Here is a 21379-nt window from a genome sequence, read left to right as displayed (position 1 = left end):
TGGGTCCAGACGCCACAAAGAGGTATTCTTGTAAGAAAGTTTCTCTCCTTCACCCCCCCTCCCCTTTTTTCAGATTAACAAATCGAATTTTTCATAAAAGGTTGTGAAAACTATGTCTTGAAAAGTCATACCATTTTCAAAACTAGATCGATAATGGTGTATATATTTTTGTCATGTAAATAAGAATAGTTTTAAACAGCTGTATATCTTTAAAGGGGAAAGGTGGCCAAAAATCACCTTGCATTATCCAGCAATATACAGTATGCCTGATAATTTAGACAGAAGTTCTCAGCTGGGAGGCAGTATCTAAGAGTACATGTCTTAGAGTAATGTCTAAGAGTACAGACTCAAATTCTGTTTGTGCCACTTACCAGCTGACTGACTGTGGATGAGTCATTTAACTCCTCTGTACCCCAGTTTTCTCACTTGTAGAATGGGGATAATAACAGTACCTATTTTGTTGTGATATTGCACCACAGGAGTGGCAGACAGCTTGGTTCATGGTACTATTCATGGGTTAGTTTCATTCATCATCAGCCCCCAATTCTTGGGTAATAGGAAGGCGTGGTGTTGCTTTAGGAGATAACAGCAACCCCGAGACAAGACAGACGATACAGCAGATTAGTTTAGCAAGACACAGGAAAGATGAGCAATATTTTTTCCCCTAATGCTCTAATATTTTCAATCTGTTCCATTTTATTAATACGAGGAATATCTCATAGCTTCCTAGACATGAGATTTCTTCTCTCTCTAAACACACTATTTTTGTGTGCCTCCCTTATTGATTTTTATTTTCTTCCCTGTGTGATAGCTGTTTGTGTGCATCTTACATTCCTGATGGACAAAGTCCTTAACAGCAGGAAGTCAGATCTTTTTTTCCCCTCCACAATCCCACAAGTGAATGAATGAATAAGGGATGACTAGAGTTCTTGAGACTTCCTTTCCACTCTACCATACTCCCTATAATCTTCCCTTTATTGATCTTTATTCTGAGGGTCTTGGGCTGGAGCTTTTGGCAGAGCTCTTTTGTTCATTTAGATTTTCAGTCCTACCTCTGGCAACTGTCCAAACATAAATTCTGATTTGCAGTTTCTCTTTGTCTAACCCAGCAATCAGAAAAATGCATTTTACCCAATAGCCAGTACTCCTTATATTTAGTATTTTAAACTCTCAGTGTTAAAACTCATCTCTTCTGCTAGACTTCAAGAGGTGAAGTAGCTCATTACCTTAGGAGCTGGAGGGAGCTGGGTGGAGGAATGGTTCCTGGCTAGAAAGCCTGAACCTTTTTAACTTCTCAGCACTGCAGGAAGTTGTTACAGGGATGGGCAGTAATGCGGTGTAGGGAGGAGGTAAATGTGGACTTTAAAAGCCTTCCACGTGGCCTCTGGCCTTCTCTGCCCAAGGGTATATTCCTCTCCCTACCCCCCGCCCCCCAGAACAGTTCTAGGAATAACCCAAAGGTTATTCCTGCTTATCTCTGCTCCTTTCTTCAGGTTCATTTAGAGGAATATGAGATGGCTGCCAGTGCTTATTTCTCTTCTCAACAGCGCTTCCAGAAAATATCTGGCGTCTACCTCCCGCTCTAATCCCTATTGTCACTACTTAAGTTTAGACCTTTATCATTACTGGCACATTTGTCACAGCTTCCATTCATGCCTTCATCTGCCCTAAATCATCTCATTACAGAGGAACCAGAGAAGTGAGTAAAGTCGTTCAGTCGTGTCCGACTCTTTGCGACCCCATGGACTGTAGCCTACCAGGTTCCTTTGTCCATGGGATCTTCCAGGCAATAGTCCTGGAGTGGATTGCCATTTCCTTCTCCAGGGGATCTTCCCAACCCGGGTATCGAACCCGGGTCTCCCGCATTGTAGACAGACGCTTTACCGTCTGAGGTCTCCCGCATTGTAGACAGACGCTGAGCCACGCGCATGTCCAGAGTAATGCCAAGTAACACTGAAGGGTACCAATAACTGCCCTCAAATGAGAATTTTACCCCCAATAAGGTATCCTTCAGGCTTCTCTAATAGCTCAGTTGGTAAAGAATCCGTCAGCAATTAAGGAGACCCTGGTTTGATTCCTGGGTCGGGAAGATCCGCTGGAGAAGGGATAGGCTTCTAACTAACATTTCATCAGCCCTTATAAAAAGTTTTTTTAGTCCCTTTGATAGCAGGTTGGACTTCCCTGGTGGCTCAGATGGTAAAGCGTCTGCCTACAATGTGGGAGACCCAGGTTCGATCCCTGGGTCGGGAAGATCCCCTGGAGAAGGAAATGGCAACCCACTCCAGTACTCTTGCCTGGAAAATCCCATGGACGGAGGAGCCTGGTAGGCTACAGTCCATGGGATCGCCAAGAGTTGAACACGACTGAGCGACTTCACTTCGCTTTGATGGCAGGTAAGTAATTTGCCTAAGGGCAGATTGCTGTTGATGATCTCACAGAGGCAGCTGTGAGCAGGGGCCTCACATCTTAATTCCCTGCCCAGGAATTGAACCTGGGTAGCGCAGTGGGAGAAGGCGATGGCACCCCACTCCAGTACTCTTGCCTGGAAAATCCCATGGACGGAGGAGCCTGGTAGGCTGCGGTCCATGGGGTCGTGAAGAGTCGGGCACAACTGAGGGACTTCACTTTCACTTTTCATTTTGATGCATTGGAGAAGGGAATGGCAACCCACTCCAGTATTCTTGCCTGGAGAATCCCAGGGATGGGGGATCCTGGTGGGCTGCCGTCTATGGGGTCGCACAGAGTCAGACAAGACTGAAGTGACTTAGCAGTAGCAGCGCAGTGGTAAAGAATCCTTCTGCCATTGTAGGAGATGCAAAAGACTTGGGTTTGATCCCTGGGTCAGGAAGATCCCCTGGAGAAGGGAAGGGCTTACTCTAGTATTCTTGCCTGGAGAATTTCATGGAGAGAGGAGCCTGGTGGGCTACAGTCCATGGGGTTGCAAAGAGTCAGACATGTGTCCTACTTAGCAAACAGGAGGCTGGTTTTAAGTGTCTGGCATGAAGCCCATCTTTCTCTTGCTCTAAGAAATGTAAATAGGTGGCCAGTTGTAAATGCCTAACTGTGGCCCAACTGTCTCCTGCCCCAGGGAGAGGCAAAGTGGAGATAGTTTCATTTGATTCATGTTGTTGTTGTTTAGTTGCCAAGTGGTGTCCGACTCTTCGCAGCCCCATGGACTGTAGAGTCATTTGATTCTAAACTAAACGTTTGCAGTACTGTTTCAGAAATCTCACTGCATCATGTTGAGGGTGAAACCTTTTGGCTTCCTCCCATTACCTGCACAGTGGTTTGCAATTTGGGGAAGCTCTTGGTGAGAGCACTGAAGTTTCCTCTGGGTCCATTATGGGGGCAAGATGGGAAATAGAAGCTGGTGGGCTCCTGGGCTGGCCTTTGGCCCCTACTCGGTCCGTGGCTTTGCCTGTTTTACAGTTGGGCTTTTGTGCAAGGTGTTTGAAGAGGGTTCTGCAGTTAAAACAAGGCTGAGAGCCGCTGGTTACTGCATGGAGCTCAAGCTGTGGCTGTTGGTACTGCTTCTGGCCGCTGTTCCCTCCTTTTCTTTCCTCTCCCTCTCCCTTCTTCCCTCCTTTGTCTTCTCCTTACCTGAACACAATTATTATATTTTAGAGGTTTTTATTATGATAAAAATATATATATATATATAACGTAAAGTTTACTGTTTTAACCATTTTAAGTGTCTAATTCAGTGACATCACGTATATTCACAATGTTGTGCATCCATCACCACTCTCCATTTCCAGAACTTGTTAATTGTTCCAAACAGAAACCCTGAACCTGTTATTCCCTAACTCCACATCCCTTTCTCCTCACAGCCTTTGGTAACCACTATTCTGCATTCTGTCTCTACAAATTTGACTATTGTAGATCCCTTTTATAAATGGAATCATGCAAAATTTTTCCTTTTTTTGAGAGCTCAAAGTTCTTGACATGAACTGTGAGGCTGTCTATCATTGGCCCACTTGTCTCTCCAGGCTCATTTCCCAGGACGTGCATCTCTCATGTGGTGGCCCAGCAACACCGGCGTGCCTCTGAGTGCCTTGCTGCCACACGTCATAATCCATGTCATTATACTCGTACCTCCCTCCTTGAATGCTTTCCCCTCTGACCTCATGGCTGCTTAAAGACTCTTTGCGGACAGCACTAAGTCAGGCAGTCTTCTTCCTTGGCTCCTTGCTGTCTCTCTGTTGGGTGCCCTTCCTGTATGCTCTTCTGTACCTGTTTCCTAACTCATTACATTACCATACTGTAACAAAAAAGTAGTTTTCATGAGCTACAGCTATGGAAGAAGCAAATTGCCTCTCAAGGTAACTGCTTGTGTACATTAGTTTTGGTAGGTTTAGTAAAAAGTTATAAAGCTTCCTTATATTTTTATTTACTGAGGAACATCAGAGAAAATGAAGTATTTCATGCAGGTGAATTTTACAGGTAACTCACTTTTTAAAAAATATTAAGACTTACTTTTAAACCCAATCAAAGTGGCACTGTTTATGTAATGGATTACTGACTTCTGTTGTCATAATTTTGGGCAACAGTTCTTCACCATTTAATTGGTTTGTATCAAACAACTGTCTAGGTTAGGACAACCCACTGAAATACTTAGTGAGTCCATTTGCAACTAATTCTGGAGATTTTACCAAGGAAAAAATCCATCATTTAGAAGTCTTCATGGTATATTTAAAATAGAAATGAGACTACTCGCCTTTTAATAAACAAAGTGCATTCAACATAGTACCTTTTCTTAATGATTCAGGATCATCATTATGATGATTATGATAATTAAAATTATTCTGCTGAGTAGTCATAATATGCTAAGAGGCCATATGAGTTAATATTTTGTCTTATTTTTTTTGGACTTCTTTCTCATAGTTGTCACACATGTTTTTTTTTTTCTGTATTATGGAGTATATCTAAAAGTCTACATTTTTCTAGATTATGACTTCTAACCTATTGATGCTGTAGAAACTAGATAACTCATTTCTTAGAATTGCTCATAGTCAAAGTATAAATAGGCCTTATTTATAAATCTTTATAAATAGTATAAAGATTTAAATGGTTTTTATTTTAATAAATTATAAAAACTTTAAGTCTACAGATTGTGGGACTTCTTTTTAGATGGTTAGAGGGGTCTTTGTTAATTAAAGTCATCAGATAAGTAATATGTCATGAAAACTTGGTTATTTATGCCAATGATGCAGAGAAAGATTCCATTAAAAACCACCTGTGAATCTCAGACTTCTTTCTAGTCATTTCTTGGAAGTCAGAGTATTTAAGGAAAGTATTGACTCAGTTTCTGCAGTCCAGCAAATCCTACTGAGATCTTGAGGCTAGTATTACTATGCTATGTGATTTAGAGCTTCCCAGAGTAGTACTCTGCAAAAGAGTACTACAGAATATTTTTTGAGTTTTTATATTATGATGGAGTATAGCCGACTAATAATGTTGTGATAGTTTCAGGTATACAGCAAAGTTACTCAGCCCTATGTATACATGTATCTGTTGCAGGAAGGGGGATCCCTTCCAGGGTCCAAGAGAACTGTTGTCTAACACTCAGAAATGAATTGTCCAAGGAGACATACATGCTGACAAAGCAAGAGATTTTACTGGGAAAGGGCGCCCGTGCAGAGAGCAGTAGGGTAAGGGAACCAAGGAGAACTACTCTGCCATGTGAATCGCTGTCTCAGGCTTTATGGTGATGGGATTAATTTCTGGGTTGTCTTTGGCCAACCATTCTGACTCAGAGTCCTTCCTGGTGGCGCACACATTGGTCAGCCAAGATGGATGCCCATGAGAAGGATTCTGGGAGGTGGTCTGACACGTGGTGTCTCCTTTTGACCTTTCCTGAACTGGTTGGTGGTGGCTTATTAGTTCCACTGTAATGGACTAGGACTTCCTGTTGTAAAATAACTCATGCAAATGGTTATTACTATGGTGCATGGCCAGGGTAGGCAGTTTCAGTAAGTGTGCTTCCCCTAACATATCCATTAGAAGAATGTTTCTTAAGCTTTTCACTGTGGTGTCAAGTCAGAGATAAAATAATGTTAAAAGCCAATCTTTGTTGAGTTAACTTTACTTAGTATACCTAGAGCAACCTCACTATTCCAGGACGTCATGTGGATTAACTCATGTAATCCTTACAATAATCCTCTGCAGTGTTATACTGGCATTTCCAGTCCCCTAGACACATTTGGAAGCTGAGGCACTGGGAGGTTAAATCTCATTCCCTAATGGGATTAGTCACATGGCAGTAAGGAAAGCAGCCAGGTTTCATCTCCTCCAAGTCAGTCTGGTCCCAGCGCCTGGGCTGCTACCACTGTGGTGACCCTGCCTTCTCTGAGCTGGGCACCAAACAGAAAAATCAAGCCCAGGACAATTTTACCCCCTAGAGTTTTTGCTCTGGGCTGTTCATATCCCCTTGGGGTGCCAGGGAGAATATAAAGTCACAGGATAAATATAATTCTTTTCCTGGAGCATCATTTATTTTTTAGATTCCAGTTGCATGGAAGTGTATTAATCATAATCCCTGGCCCATGACATGCTTTCATAGTTGGCCCATGAATGACCAAATTAATTTTTTTTGCATGCAAAATGTTCCTATATACCTACTATCAGCCCTAAAACTGGAATTGTGATGGTCATTTTCATCTACCTCTTTCAAACTGTTGACTAAAAAATTAGTCACATCCTGAAAGTAGAGAATATTTCATTGGTGGAAATGTTTAGGACTCCTAGCCCAGGAGACAGCATCTCAGAGGCCCTGAAAAACTGCTCTGAGCAGGCAGGAGACAGAGTCAGGCAATGTACAAATTTGCAACAAAGGGGTCGGGCAGTCTGACCATCGAAGATTATTGTTAAGTAAGGAAAACCAGGTATCAAGGAATTTAGCACCTTTCTATATATGGGAAGATGCAAGAGTCTGGGATTATTGAAGTCATTTCTTTCATATGCATTCAGCTATCTGGGGCCAGCATCCTGCAATTTTACAAAAGTATTCTTCTCTCTCTTGAATTCCCTTACGGCTCACCAGCTCACACTGGAGGACGGTAATTGCTGATGACTGTAACATCCCTAAGTTCCTTGGGTAGAGAGTGGTGCCATTTGTTGGCAGGGCTCAGAAATTCACATTTGGAGGGCTGGAATTGCAGGTAGTGATGACATTTCTTGCTAGCTGATATGGCAGGAAATATTTCATTTCACACTATCCCTTCTTTCCCAACCAAAGATAATCACCATCCTAAATCCTTCTTTCACCATTTCCTTGCTCTCATTTTGGTATAGTGTTGTACCTGTACACATTTCTAAAACTTATATTTTATTATTATTATTTTTTAAACTGTTTTAAAAGTGTATGTTATGAATAATCTGTTGGGATTTATTTATACCCCCCATATTGCATTGCTAAGATTCATCCGTATTGTTGCCTGATGCTGCAAAACACTCCCTTTCGCTTCATATAATATTCTTTCCTGTGAGTATACCACATTTTATGTTCTCATTCCGTTGAGGGGCATTTGGGCTTTTTTCTATGTATTTTGGAATAGTGAACAGGAGTTTTAGGAACATTCTTCTACTGTCTCCTATTGATCACGTGTAAGAGCTTCTTAATACATACACATGCACACACACATACACCTATGAGAGGAGTTGCTGCATTAGAGGGTATGTGATTGTTCAACTTTATAAAGTAAATGCCAAACTTTTTCCAAAGTGTTTGTATGAACTTATACTCCCACCAGCTGAACATGAGAAATCCTGTGAAACAAATATCCTAGCATTTGATGTTATCATACTTTAAGATTTTTACAATCAAGTGAATGTAAAAGAGTATCTTAATTTGTGTATCCCTGGTCAGTAATGAAGCTGGGTCTCTGTGTATGTTTATTGGCTTTGTTTCTACTTTTGAGAAATACTAGTATTACCTGTGAAATACCCATCTTTTGCTATTACTTTTATATCAAGTGGCATCTCTATGGGCTTCTTTTATGGCTCAGCTGGTAAAGAATCTGCCTGCAATGTGGGAGACCTGAGTTCCATCCCTGGGTTAGGAAGATCCCCTGGAGAAGGGAGAGGCTACCCACTCCAGTATTCTGGCCTGGAGAATTCCATGGCCTGTATAGTTCATGGGGTCGCAAAGACACAACTGAGTGACTTTCACACACACATACGTAATGCAATTTACATAGATTTTTAAAGATGCCACCTGAGAGCTTAAAAAATTGGAGCTTGTATCAGGTTCCCCACTAATGCTCATTTACTTCTCCTTGCCTGATACTGGCAGTTCCAGTTGAAAAGGTTGAGAGTGGTTGAGACCTGGCAGGCATAAATTAGGAGCAAATGAAGCAGACTAAGGAGGAGAGTGAGTTTTTCTGGTTTAAGGTCTGAGGAATGTTGAAAGACTGTCATGACTCACTCCTTTACACCTCCCTTCTCCTCCCAGACCCAATCCTCAGGAACTTTCAGACTTAGATTCCTGTTTTCTTTTGGTGCCTGGTTGGTGTTTGAATAGTGTATTAATTTTATTGTTAGCTGAGAAATCCAGCTGACCACTGTTGTAGGTAAAAAGGAAGATTTATGACTTTGCAGAATTCAAGGAGGGTTTAAGTGCCAAACCACAGACAGCAGAGAAGCACATGGAGCCAGGAACCCAAACCACAGTGGGATTCTCTGCCTGTCTCTTTATTTGTGCTTTGCTGTCTCTGTTGATTTCATTCTTCTAACTGCAGACCAGTTGATTTTCTTCATTTGAGGATTACATCTTACCATTTAAAACACACAAAACAGAAAACAACAAAACCCTCAAATTTTGAAATCCATATTTTTGTTTTGATAATCCACAACGGATATACATTTAGATTTTTCAATGGTTAAAAAAAACACAGTTCTTCAAAACTTCCTATTCAGCCTCAGCCTCAATGGGTAGGCAGTATTAGGAATTTAAAATTTTGTGGGTGGTGGCTTCTTGGTTGCCCATCGAGAACAGGGTTAGTCTGTTTTCTTCCATGCCTTTGCCAGACTGGGGGGGGGGTAGAGATATGGTTGTACGTCCGTCACAGGATTTTAAACTCTAGCCATCTAGACTCTTGAAACTGCAGTGTGCTAATTACCCAGTACTGATCCCATCCTTCTGAATTTACCCTTCCCCCATCCCCGTCCCCAGCTTGTCAGCCCGCCTGGAGCTCCTGTTCCTGACCTTAGAGGGTGTTTCACATCGGTTGCCCTTTTTGGAATTCTCACACAGGAGTCTGGGGAGAGGGAGAATCCGAGAGGTGGGAGGCCACATCCTCTACGTATTGCCCACAGTTAGTGCTTCTCCAGCGCCTTCTTGTTCACGTCCCTGGTGGCTCAGTAGGTAAGGAATCCGCCCGCAATGCAGGAGACCCAGCTTCGATCCCTGGGTGGGGAAGATCTCCTGCAGAAGGCAATGGCAACCCACTCCAGTGTTCTTGCCTGGAGAATCCCAGGGACAGAGGACCCTGGTGGACTGCAGTCCATGGGGTCGCAAAGGGTTGCACACAACTGAATGACTAACACTTTCACTTTAACCTCCCCCTTGTGGGCTGTAGGACTCAAGTTTCTCTGACCTGTGTCCAGATAGAATAAGTGAGTTGAATATGTGTTTCAGACTTTCTCTTTTCAGCCAATCAAAATTGGAGGGCAGAGAGAGGATACTATAAATAGATTTTTTGTCTTTCTTAATTTCATTAGAACACCCCCTTATTAAAATAATTGTGGAACATATAATCAAATGGATGTGTTAATGCTCATTGTTAGAGATTCAGGGTAATTTGTATCAGTTGATCTCCTTGCATGGTATCATAATCCTCAACATTGTATACTTCATTTTTGTTATTATCAGAGACGTAATATGTAGGATGGGAAAATACAAACTCAGAACGGCTGAAACTCAGTTTCTTACCTATTCAGTTGTACTTGTAATCCCTTTCTCACAAAAGCTTTTATGAGATTTAAATGAAACAACATATATAAGCACTTGGTATGACACCTGACACAGTTATTTTTATTGTCTCCTCAATCTTGTTAGGATAATGAGAAAGGGATTTTGAGTCCTTAATAAATGCTGTCCTTGGTTTCAGTTACACATGGTCAACTGAGGCCTGAACACATTAAATGGAAAATTCCAGAAATAGTTCATAAGTTCTAGATTGCATGCTGCTCTGAGTAGTGTGGTAAAATCCTGTGCTGTCTGCTGCATCCACCTGGGATTTGATTCATCCCTTTGTTCTGCTCTCCTGCCCATTAGTCACTTGTGGCATCTTGATTATCAGACTATTTTTGTGTCCATGTCACCATTATGTTACTTAAAAACGGCCCACAAATGTAAGAGTAGTGATGCTGGCGGTTTGGATACAGCACAGGGAAGCCATAATGTATTTTCTTTAATTAACATGGTGAAAGTTCTCTGTTTAATGAGGGAAAAAGCTTGTCTGCTGAATTTGCTAAGATGTATGGCAAGAATGAATCTTCTGTGAAACTGTGAAGAAGGAAAAAGAAATGTGTGCTAGTTTTGCTGTTGCACCTCAAACTGCAAAAGTTACAGCCACAGTTGTTCCCTGGCGGCACAGTGATTACGAATCCACCTTGCAGTGCAGGGAACGTGTGTTTGATCCTTGACTGGGGAACTAAGATCCCACATGCTGCAGAGCAACTAAGCCCACGTGCCACAGTCACTGAGCCGGAACCTGTTCGCCACAATTGGAGAGCCCACTTGTAGCAACTGCTGAGCCCACAACTAGAGTCCCTGTGCTGCCGTGAAGATCCTGCATGCTGCAACAGACTCGACAAACCCACATAGAGCAAAGTAAAATAAAAGTTACAGCCACAGTGTGTGATAAATGCTTAGTTAAGATTAGATGGAAAACACATGAAATCTGTACTGTAAAATATTCTGAGAGAGCTCACATTCACATAACTTTTATTACAATATATTGTTATAATTGATCTATTCTATTAGTTACTGTTGTTAATCTCTTCCTTCATGTATAAATTAATTTTATCATGAGTATGTATGTATAGGAAAAAACATAGCATGTGTAGGGTTCAGTACTATATACATTTTCAGTCTTCCCCTGGGATTCTTGGAATGTATCCTTCATAGATAAAGGGGAGAGGGCTACTGTACTTCCAGTATAACAATTATTATAGGCCACATTGCTTGGGCTGCTCCCCAGGTTCTACTGTTTACTAGCTGTATAATATTGGGCAAGTTGCTTAATGTCTTGTGCTTCAGTTTGTTTATATATAAATAGCAACAAAAATATTACCTACCTTATAGGATTATTGGGAGGATTACATGAATTAGAATTATGAAATTGTTAGAACAGTGCTTGGTAAGAAATGTGCACTTAACAAGTGTCAGATATTATTGTTACTGTAAACAGTAATAATAGTAATGGTAACAATAGTAACAGCAGTAATAGCAACAGTACTGGATATTATATGAATGTAAGGGGAAGGCACAAAAATCCCCATGATACATTTTATGCATTTATAATCTAGTAAAACAAATGAAACAGGAATATAAAACACTACAGACATAATGTAGAAAATGGGAAGGAGAGTTACAAGGCAAATGCTGTAGGAATTGAGGGATAATTATTCTAGAACTGTGCACCCTTCTTACTATCTTTCTTCCCACAATTATTTCATTTTCTTAGCATAGCAGAATGGAAAGAACATAGGCTTTAGAATCTTATTTTAATTTTAATCTAGTGTTACTGCAAGGCTTCCCTGGTGGCTCATATAGTAAAGAATCTGCCTGTAATGCAGGAGACCCAAGCTTTATTCCTGGGTCGAGAAGTTCTCCCAGAGAAGGAAATGGCAACCCACTCTGATATTCTTGCTTGGAGAAGTCCATGGACAGGGGAGCCTGGTGGGCTACAGTCCATGGGGTTGCAAAGAGTTGGACATGACTGAGCGACTTTAACTTTCCTAGTGTTACTATTTATTTGTCAAAACTTGGTTAAAGGACTTTGAACTTTGGCAAAAGAATACCTACATTTTAGGTTTGTATGAAAATCCGTTAATATATGTAAAAGCTCAGTACGGTGATTGGCACTTGTCTCTCTTTTATTGTATAGAGGGTGAGTATTAATATATTTCCCCTGTATTCCTGACTATCTTAGAGTCATGCAGGACATGATATGTAAGAGGAAATCTCTGGCTTTCCAACTGTACTTTTGTTCATTTACATAAAACTAGTTCAATAGTTTCTGGTTTGATGGCATGGTTTCAGTTTTTTCCCAGCAAATGACGAAAGTGTTTTAATCCAGGATGGCTCCTGATCCACTTTGTTTGCAGTTACTTAATAGGCTTTTTACTTGATATGATTATCTTGTTACTAAGGCCATTCATTGGGTTGGGTGTAAAGAGTTAAATAACATTATGATTCAAATATTAAGTGTCATATGCAACGAACTTGACTTGGTGCCCTAGTTTTCTATTGCTGTTATAACAGATTACTACAAATTTAGTGACTGAAAACAACAGATTTATTATCTTACCGTTCCTTAGGGCAGAAATCTGACACAGGTCTCACTGGGCTAAAAAGCAAGACATCAGCTGGGTTGTGTCTTCTCTGGAGGCTCTAGGGAGAGTGGCTAGCCTTGCCTCTTCACTTTCTGGAGGATGCCTGCATTCCTTGGTTTTGGCCCCATCTTCAAAACCAGCAACTTTGCTTCTCTTGGACTCTTTTTATGTGGTCATACCACCCTCAACCACAGATGGAATAGGGTCTTCCTTTTAAGGACTCATCTCAAGGTACTTAACCATAATTACATCTGCAAAATCCCTTTTGCCCAAAGGAAAAAACTGTATTTTCCTACCTCAGTATTTCTGACAACAAATGTGGGGGTGGTGCTTGTGGTTTTCTCACATCAAGAAATTTACCAGTTCTTCAGACACAAATTGGGTGTACTACAATTTAGTTATGATACTGTTTGGACTTAGTGCAGATTCCACAGGCACTTTTCAGGTGGCTCAGTGGTAAAGAATGCTCCTGCCAAGCAAGAACATGGGTTCAATCCCTAGTTTGGAATGGGTTTTATCTAAAGTGCCTCCTGACTTGCTTTGCTTGCAGGCAGGCATGGAATTCTGGCAATGTCCAGGCAAGTCAGAAGCCGATCAGAGGCCTGCTCTCCTGCTTCTGAAGCTTGAACAAAACTTCCTCCATTTCAATTTCCCTAACATGCCCCCACCTCCCAACCTTCCATTTCAGACACAAGTCATGAGTCCCAGGTTGTTACCTTGTATTTCTGCTGATCAATCTAAGGTTAATGAATGTTTTCATTGGCGACCCCATGGACTGTAGTCCATCAGACTTCTCAGTCCATTGAATTCTCCAAGCAAGAATACTGGAGTGGATAGCTGTTCTCTTCAGGGGATCTTCCCAACCCAGGGATTGAATCTGGGTCTCCCTGATTTGCTACAGATCCTTTAGGACCTTAGCCACCAGGGAAGCCCCCATTATGTAGCAAAGTGATTAATTCATTGGTCAGTAGTGATTAACACAACCTCCAGCCTCTTTCCTCTTCCTTGGGAGTGGAGCTGAAAGTTCCAGCCCTCTAATTACTGGCTGGTTCCCCTGGCAACCAGTCCTCTACCCTTAGGGGCTTTCTTAAAGTCATATTATTAACATAAACTCTGGCGTGGTTTAAAGGGCCTATTACAAATAACAAAAAATGATTCTTTCTTCTTTATTACTCTGGAGCTATTTCAGGATCTGGAGACCAACAAACAAAAAAATGTGGTCCTTTCACTTTCTCTGTCTCCAAAATCACTGTAGATAGTGACTGCAGCCATGAAATTAAAATTTGATGCTTGCACCTTGGAAGAAAAGCTATGACAAACCTAGACAGCATATTAAAAAGCAGAGACATTACTTTGCTGACAATAGTCAAAGCTATGGTTTTTCCAGTAGCTATGTGTGAATGTGAGAGTTGGACTATGAAGAAGGCTGAGCATCAAATAATTGATGCTTTTGAACTGTGGAGTTGGAGAAGACTCTTGAGAGTCCTTTGGACTGCAAGGAGATCCAACCAGTGCATCCTAAAGGAAATCAATCCTGAGTATTCATTGTAGGGACTGATAATGAAGCAGAAGCTCCAATACTTTGGCCACCTGATGCAAGAAGCCGACTCATTAGAAAAGACCCTGATGCTGGGAAAGATCAAAGGCAGAAGAAAGGGACGACAGAGGATGAGATGGTTGGGTGGTATCACCAATTCAATGGATATGAGTTTGAGCAGGCTCTGGGAGATGGTGAAGGTCAGGGAAGCCTGGTGTGCTGCAGTCCATAGGGTCACAAAGAGTCGGAAATGACTGAGCGACTGAACAACAACTCTCTTTTAAAAAAATTAGTTAATTAATTAGGCCGCCTCGGGTCTTAGTTGCAGCATGCTGGATCTTCTATTGTTTTCGCAGCATGTGAAATCTTGCTTTAGTTGAGGGCATGTGGGATCTAGTTCCCTGACCTGGGATGGAACCCAGCCCTCAAAAGTTGGGAATGCAGAGTCTTTGCTACTGGATCACCAGGGAAGTCCCCTTTCAGTCTTATCATTTAGGAAATTATAAGGACTTTAGGATTTGGCCAGGAACCAAGACTAAAATATATATTTCTTATATCATAATATTGTACCATGTAGGTGAACTATTCATAGGTTGCAGGGTACTAGGGCATGGAGATGTTTCGGGAGACATTATTCTGTCTAGTACATTTGGTGATAGAGTCTAAAATTGGTTCCAGTTTAAAAAAAAATAACTTTAGAGCACAGAGACTATCTGGACGCTGGTACAAATGTAAGCAATAATTCATAAAATATCAAGAAAACATTTCTCAACTCATCTAACCCTCACCTTTGCACATGGTCCATGTTTGAAATAATCAACCAATAATTGGTTCTCTTTTTAGGTTGTTCCACAGGTTTGAAAGAGATTTGGTAGCTGCTAATTTCTTTGGATGAGCTGCATCTCTAGGCTTCAGGCATGCTGGAGAATTCATAATACCATTTTCTGCTGGTACCTATAAGCAGATAAGGCAGAGGGTCCCTGGAGAAACAGAACCAGACATGGTTTTCTTGACATTAGAGCAAGACCTAAGCTATTTTGTGATCTAAGCCTGACCACAATCCTTGATCAGGTCTCAGTATTTAATGATCTTAAGGACAAAAGAACAAATGTGTTTTTAGGCAAGAAAAGTAACAATAGCTAAGGAATAAATCAGTTATAAAGACTCCCAGTTATGTTTCAGTGGTAAAGATAGCCAGTATGTGGGTTCTTGGTCTGTTTTGTGGAACTGACCCCTCCTCCAACCACATGCTCAACCACCAGATCTACTGGAATCTAAGGAATGATGATGTTGACCTTTTCTGACACTGGAGATTTCAGTCAACTAAAGCTTGAACTTTGTCAACCTTAGTCCCAGTTCTATGCTGAATTCTTCTCTGCTTAAGGCCCTTCATGAATTTTTGTGAATCCTCAGCTTCAAGCTTCTCCAGCTTTGTTGTTGGTGAGACACTGCTTTGGGAAAGATACCTGTTGTTCTTACTCGCTGCAAGTAGTAATCCTTCCTTCTCCTACTCCTGGGCTTTTGGCTGTGTCTTTTGGCTTAACACCCACTAAGAAGTGATCCCAATTTTCAGGTAGCAGAACAGTTCCTATTCCCTTTCTCTTAACCTGAGCAGCTTGACGAAGTCAGGGAATAGGAATAGGAAAGGGAATAGGAACTCCTGTTCTGTTATCTGAAAACTGGGATCACTTCTTAATGGGTGTTAAGTCAAAAGACACAGCCAAAAGCCCTAGAGCGGGAGGGAAGGATTAGAAAATAGCAATCCACTTGAGTGATTCTTGCCTGGAGAATTCCATGGACAGAGGAGCCTGGCAGGCTACAGTCCATAGGGTCACAAAGAGTCAGACACGACTGAGTGACTATCACTCACTCACTCAATTGTTTCTTTACTGTTTTTCTTCACTGTTGTATTGTGAATTTCATGAAGGCAGGCTCTCTATTATTTTTCTATATTCTGAGAGTCTGATATGGTATCAGGAACTAAAAAAAATTTGCCGAATTGAAAAGAGTACTAATAAGAAGATGGTAATAAAGGTCACCGTGGGTTGTAGCAGTTACCTGACAGGTTGGACTATTTTCACTAAGCAGTCTCTAGGTAGGAGTAGTATACTACTGCAAAGCCTAGCCCACTCCTGAAAAAAAGACCCAGGTATAAACTTGATTAGATCATCGATGAAGAATTGATGCTTTTGAACTGTGGTGTTGGAGAAGACTCTTGAGAGTCCCTTGGACTGCAAGGAGGTCAAACCAGTCTGTCCTAAAGGAAATCAGTCCTGAATGTTCATTGGAAGGACTGATGTTGAAACTGAAACTCCAATACTTTGGCCACCTGATATGAAGAACTGACTCATTGGGAAAGACCCTGATGCTGGGAAAGATAAAAGGCAGGAGGAGAAGGGGTTTAGAGGGTGTGATGGTTGACTGGCACCACTGACTCAATGGACATAAGTTTAGCAAGCTTCGGGAGATGGTGAAGGACAGGGAAACCTGGCATGCTGCAGTCCATGGGGTCGCAAAGAGTCGGACGTGACTGAGCAACTGAACTGAACTGAGATAGATCAGCTCCCTATCTGATCAAGCTGCAGCTTTCTATTATAGGTGCAGTTACTGAAAAATACCTCAAGTGGCTATTTTCTCCATTCATGCTTCTCTGTTTGTGTGAGGATGTCGGTGTATGTGTGTGTGTGTATCTTTCTGTTTTTGCTTAACTCTAATTTTCTATAGGACTTAATATTGGTGTCTTTCTCATATTGGCTGTGGGATGATATTGCAATGATTAGAGTTGACAGGTATTGCCAAAATTCACAGACCTCAGTATTGTGCACAGTATTTATTAAATTGCTTGGCATGTGTTTGGATATATTTGCAAATAAAATTCTGAGAAATATGTAAACTAATTATAATTCTATAATAACTGATTTAATTCTAGGCAAACTGAGTCTATAGTTATTATGGAATATTTTATCTAATATAAAACATATGGGAAAATATAATTTGAAGTCATATTCAATGATTAGATGAGAAGTCAGGCATTTATAGAAAGAGATGGCATTAGCATTATCCAATTTGTATTTTTGCCACCTTATCCATTTTCATCAGATATTTGGTTAGAGAAAAAATAAGAAAAGATGAATTTTCTACTTTAAGTTATTTTAACAGAATCACATAGGAGGGAACATAGTGGGCTAGCAGAAGCACTTTATTTGTGCTGGGGCCTTGTATTTTGTACCTAATTCTGCTACTTTTGAACCAACATCAGTTAGGTGATCCATTTCATCGCTCTCAGCCTCAGTTTCTTCATCTGTAACTCCACAGCACTGTCAAATTGGTCAAAAATCAAACAAGGTAGAGAGAAGTTTTTGTATCTTGCAATGCACTATAAAAAACATAAAGTAAGTATTTTGATGGGGTTCTTTAGCATGAATGTAATAAAATAATACTTGATGGTGACAGATGAGTCCACCTTAGCACAAGGATTCAAAATGAAGAGTCAAAGAAGTCTTCTAATGTTAGTCTGCACGGGCTCTTCTGGTCCCTTCAGACTCTCAGGTTTTTAAAAAAAGAACATAGATTAAAAAAAAATAGATTTCTCATTGTTAGAAAACTTGCTATGTACAAATTTGATAAAGAAGAAAACAACCAAAGTCCTATGAACCCACTCAAATGCTCTGTTAATTTTAAGGTTCAATCAGATAATTTGATCCATCTACCAATCTAGTCGTTGATTTCTTACCCCTTTCACTAGTATCCTTTGGCTCTAGGCCCTTTCATGTTTCTGCAGTCAGAATGGAATGAGAGTTTCAGGAACTAGAAGAGAGTTGTTAAGGCTCAGAGGTTGAAGTTAATTTTGGTTGAATACATCTTGAGTTACAACCAAAGAGAGTGGATGTAATTCTGGTCCTTGCTGGACCTACACCCATCCTAAGTTTGCTCTTCTCCAAACCTCGTTGTATTGTCATAGAGTACCACAAAAGTGGTTAGCTTTCCCCTCCCCTTCCAGGGTAAGAAGTTCACCATGACATATGGTGATGGTAAGTAGAGAAAAATGTTTTGCTAATTTTGAAGTGCCTTATTCTATTATTCTGTTTAATAGTAATACATAGAAGAAAATATAATAGGTGCTATGATTTATGGGGCAACTTTTGGACACACTTGCTTCATTACTTCATTAAATGATAGATTGTGGTTATGGCAAAATTTTATGAACATCCTTCTAGAATTGTAGATAAGAAAGCTGATGGGGAGAGAGGTGGGAGAAGGGTTCAGGAGTGGGAACATGTGTACACCTGTGGTGGATTCATGTTGATGTATGGCAAAACCAATACAATATTGTAAAGTAATTAACCTCCAATTAAAATAAAAAAATCTTACCTCAAAAAAAAAAAAATTAAAAAAAAAAAAAAAGCTGATAGCTGAATCTCTGAATTCCTGTTCCTTGGGGGAATTTTATACTTCTGTATATCTGGAACATCATGGTCAGTTCATTTGGGTGTGGTTGGGCTCTAGATAAAGTGGGGCTCTTGCTGTTGAAACTTACATTTATACTTGAAAATAAATGTATTAATTTATAATGGGGGCTTCCCTAGTGGCTGAGATGGTAAAGAATCCACCTGCAATGCAGGAGATGCAGGTTTGATCCTTGGGTTGAGAAGATCCCCTGGAGAAGGGATCTACACACTCACCAGTATTCTTGCCCGGAGAGTCTCAAGAATGGAGGAGCCTGGTTGGCTATAGTCCGTAGGGTCTCAAAGAGTTGGACAGGACTGAGTGACTAAGCACAACAATTTATAACAAGAATTGTCACTGTTAAATTTGACAGCTGGTTACAGTGAAGTCATCCCAACTGAAAAATCTACTTAGGAACTACAAGATCTGATGTTGTTTGGTGAATCTAGGACAAAGACAAAAGAAAGTCTCCCCTTACTTCATGACGTCTTTTTTTCTACTCTTGGTATCCAAGCACTTAGGATTGATTGTCAGTGGACCCTTGCTCCTGTACAGGACTAGAGAAATGTAATACTTTGGCAAAAGCCTGCAACCTACAGTTCAGTTCAGTTGCTCAGTTGTGTCTGACTCTTTGCGACCCCATGGACTGCAGCACTCCAGGCTTCCCTGTCCATCACCAACTTCTGGAGCTTGCTCAGACTCATGTCTGTCTTGTTGCTGATGCCATCCAACCATCTCGTTCTCTGTCGTCCCCTTCTCCTGCCTTCTATCTTGCCCAGCATCAGGGTCTTTTCCAATGAGTCAGTTCTTTGCATCAGGTGGCCAAAGTATTGGAGTTTCACCTTCAGCATCAGTCCTTCCAGTGAATATTCAGGACTGATTTCCTTTAGGATGGACTGGTTGGATCTCCTTGCTGTCCAAGGGACTCTCAAGAGTCTTCTCCAACACCACAGTTCAAAACCATCAATTCTTCGGTGCTCAGCTTTCTTTATAGTCCAACTCTCACATCCATACATGACTACTGGTAAAGCCATGGCTTTGACTAGACAGACCTTTGTTGGCAAAGTAATGTCTGCTTTTTAATATACTGTCTAGGTTTGTCATAGTTTTTCTTCTAAGGAGCAAGTGACTTTTAATTTCATGGCTGCAGTCACCATCTGCAGTGATTTTGGAGCCCAAGAAAATAAAGTCTTTCACTGTTTCCATTGTTTCCCCATCTATTTTCCATGAAGTGATGGGACCAGATGCCAACATCTTAGTTTTTTGAATGTAGAGTTTTAAGCCAGCTTTTTTACTCTCCTCTTTTGGTCTCATGAAGAGGCTCTTCAGTTCTTCTTCACTTTCTGCCATAAGGGTGGTGTCATCTGCGTATCTGAGGTTATTGATATTTCTCCTGGCAATCTTGATTCCAGCTTGTGCTTCATCCAGCCCAGCATTTCACCTGATGTACTCTGCATATAAGTAAAATAAACAGGGTGACAATATACAACCTTGATGTACTCCTTTCCCAATTTGGAACCAATCCTTTGTTACATGTCCAGTTCTAACTATTGCTTCTTGATCTGCATACAGATTTCTCAGGAGGCAGGTAAGGTGGTGTGTTATGCCTGTCTCTTGAAGAATTTTCCTCAATTTCTTGTGATCCACACAGTCAAAGGCTTTAGTGTAGTCAATAAAGCTGAAGTAGATGTTTTTCTGGAATTCTCTTGCTTTTTCTATGATCCAGTGCATGTTGGCAATTTGATCTCTGGGTTCCTCTGCCTTTTCTAAATCTAGCTTGCACATCTGGATATTCTCAATTCAGGTACTGTTGAAGTCTAGCTTGGAGAATTTTGAGTACTACTTGGCTAGCATGTGAGATGAATGCAAATGTGCGGTAGTTTGAACATTCTTTGGCATTGCCTTTCTTAGAGATTGGAATGAAACTGACCTTTTCCAGTCCTGTGACCACTGCTGAGTTTTCCAGATTTGCTGGCATATTGAGTGCAGCACTTTAACAGCATCATCTTTTAGGATTTGAAATGCCTCAGCTGGATTTCCATCACTTCCACTAGCTTTGTTTGTAGTGATGCTTCCTAAGGCCCACTTGACTTCGTACTACAACCTATCTGGTGAGCCAAATACATACTAAATAGAATACTATATGAGACATTTTATTAGATCAGCAATCTAGGTTTTCCTCCATTATAAACCTGTTTTCATTACTTCTCTCCTGAGAATTTTATATTTTGAAACTTTTAAAACTTGTATTTGTTAAATAATAATGAATTTTTTTTTCCTCTCTCTCTTTTAACTAATCAGATACTAAAGCTTCTGATTAGTAAGAGAAAATGAGTGTTCCTACATTTGGTTGGTATAACTATAACTGAAAGTAAGTAAATGTGATATTTGAGTTTATCTGAATAGTCTTATCATGGGTAAATGTGAGGTTTATGTTAGGCTTAAAAAAATTATGGGAACATTTAAATAAAAGTAGAGACTATTACCTGCTGTGATATACAGATCAACCAATAATTATCAGCTCATTTCTTTCATACTTCTCCACTTCGCCCTTCCTGGATCATCCTAAAGTAAATCTCAAGCATCATATAATTTCATGCATAAATATTTCAGTATTAATCTCAAAATGTAAGATAAGGACTTAAGAAACATAGTCATAGTACTATTATTCCACCTAAAAATTAGCAATAATTCCTTACTATCATATAGCTAGTCTCTTCAGTTCAGTTCAGTCTCTCAGTTGTGTCTGACTCTTTGCGACCCCATGAATTGCAGCACGCCAGGCCTCCCTGTCCATCACCAACTCCTGGAGTTCACTCAAACTCACATCCATCG

The 21379-nt window shown here is 40.6% G+C and overlaps 1 protein-coding gene across 1 annotated transcript in view; it reads left to right on the top strand.

Annotated features, from left to right (window-relative positions):
* The window catches only part of SLC35F2 (solute carrier family 35, member F2), a 59905-nt gene that overhangs the window by 1202 nt on the left and 37324 nt on the right, over window positions 1–21379 (top strand). The window lies entirely within an intron of this gene.

The sequence above is a fragment of the Bison bison genome, unplaced genomic scaffold (assembly GCF_000754665.1).
Source record: "Bison bison bison isolate TAMUID 2011002044 unplaced genomic scaffold, Bison_UMD1.0 scf7180017864485, whole genome shotgun sequence".
In the NCBI taxonomy this organism is placed as follows: Eukaryota; Metazoa; Chordata; class Mammalia; order Artiodactyla; family Bovidae; genus Bison; species Bison bison.
The sequence above is the reverse complement of the archived record's forward strand: the minus strand, read 5'-3'. Positions and strand labels throughout refer to the sequence as shown.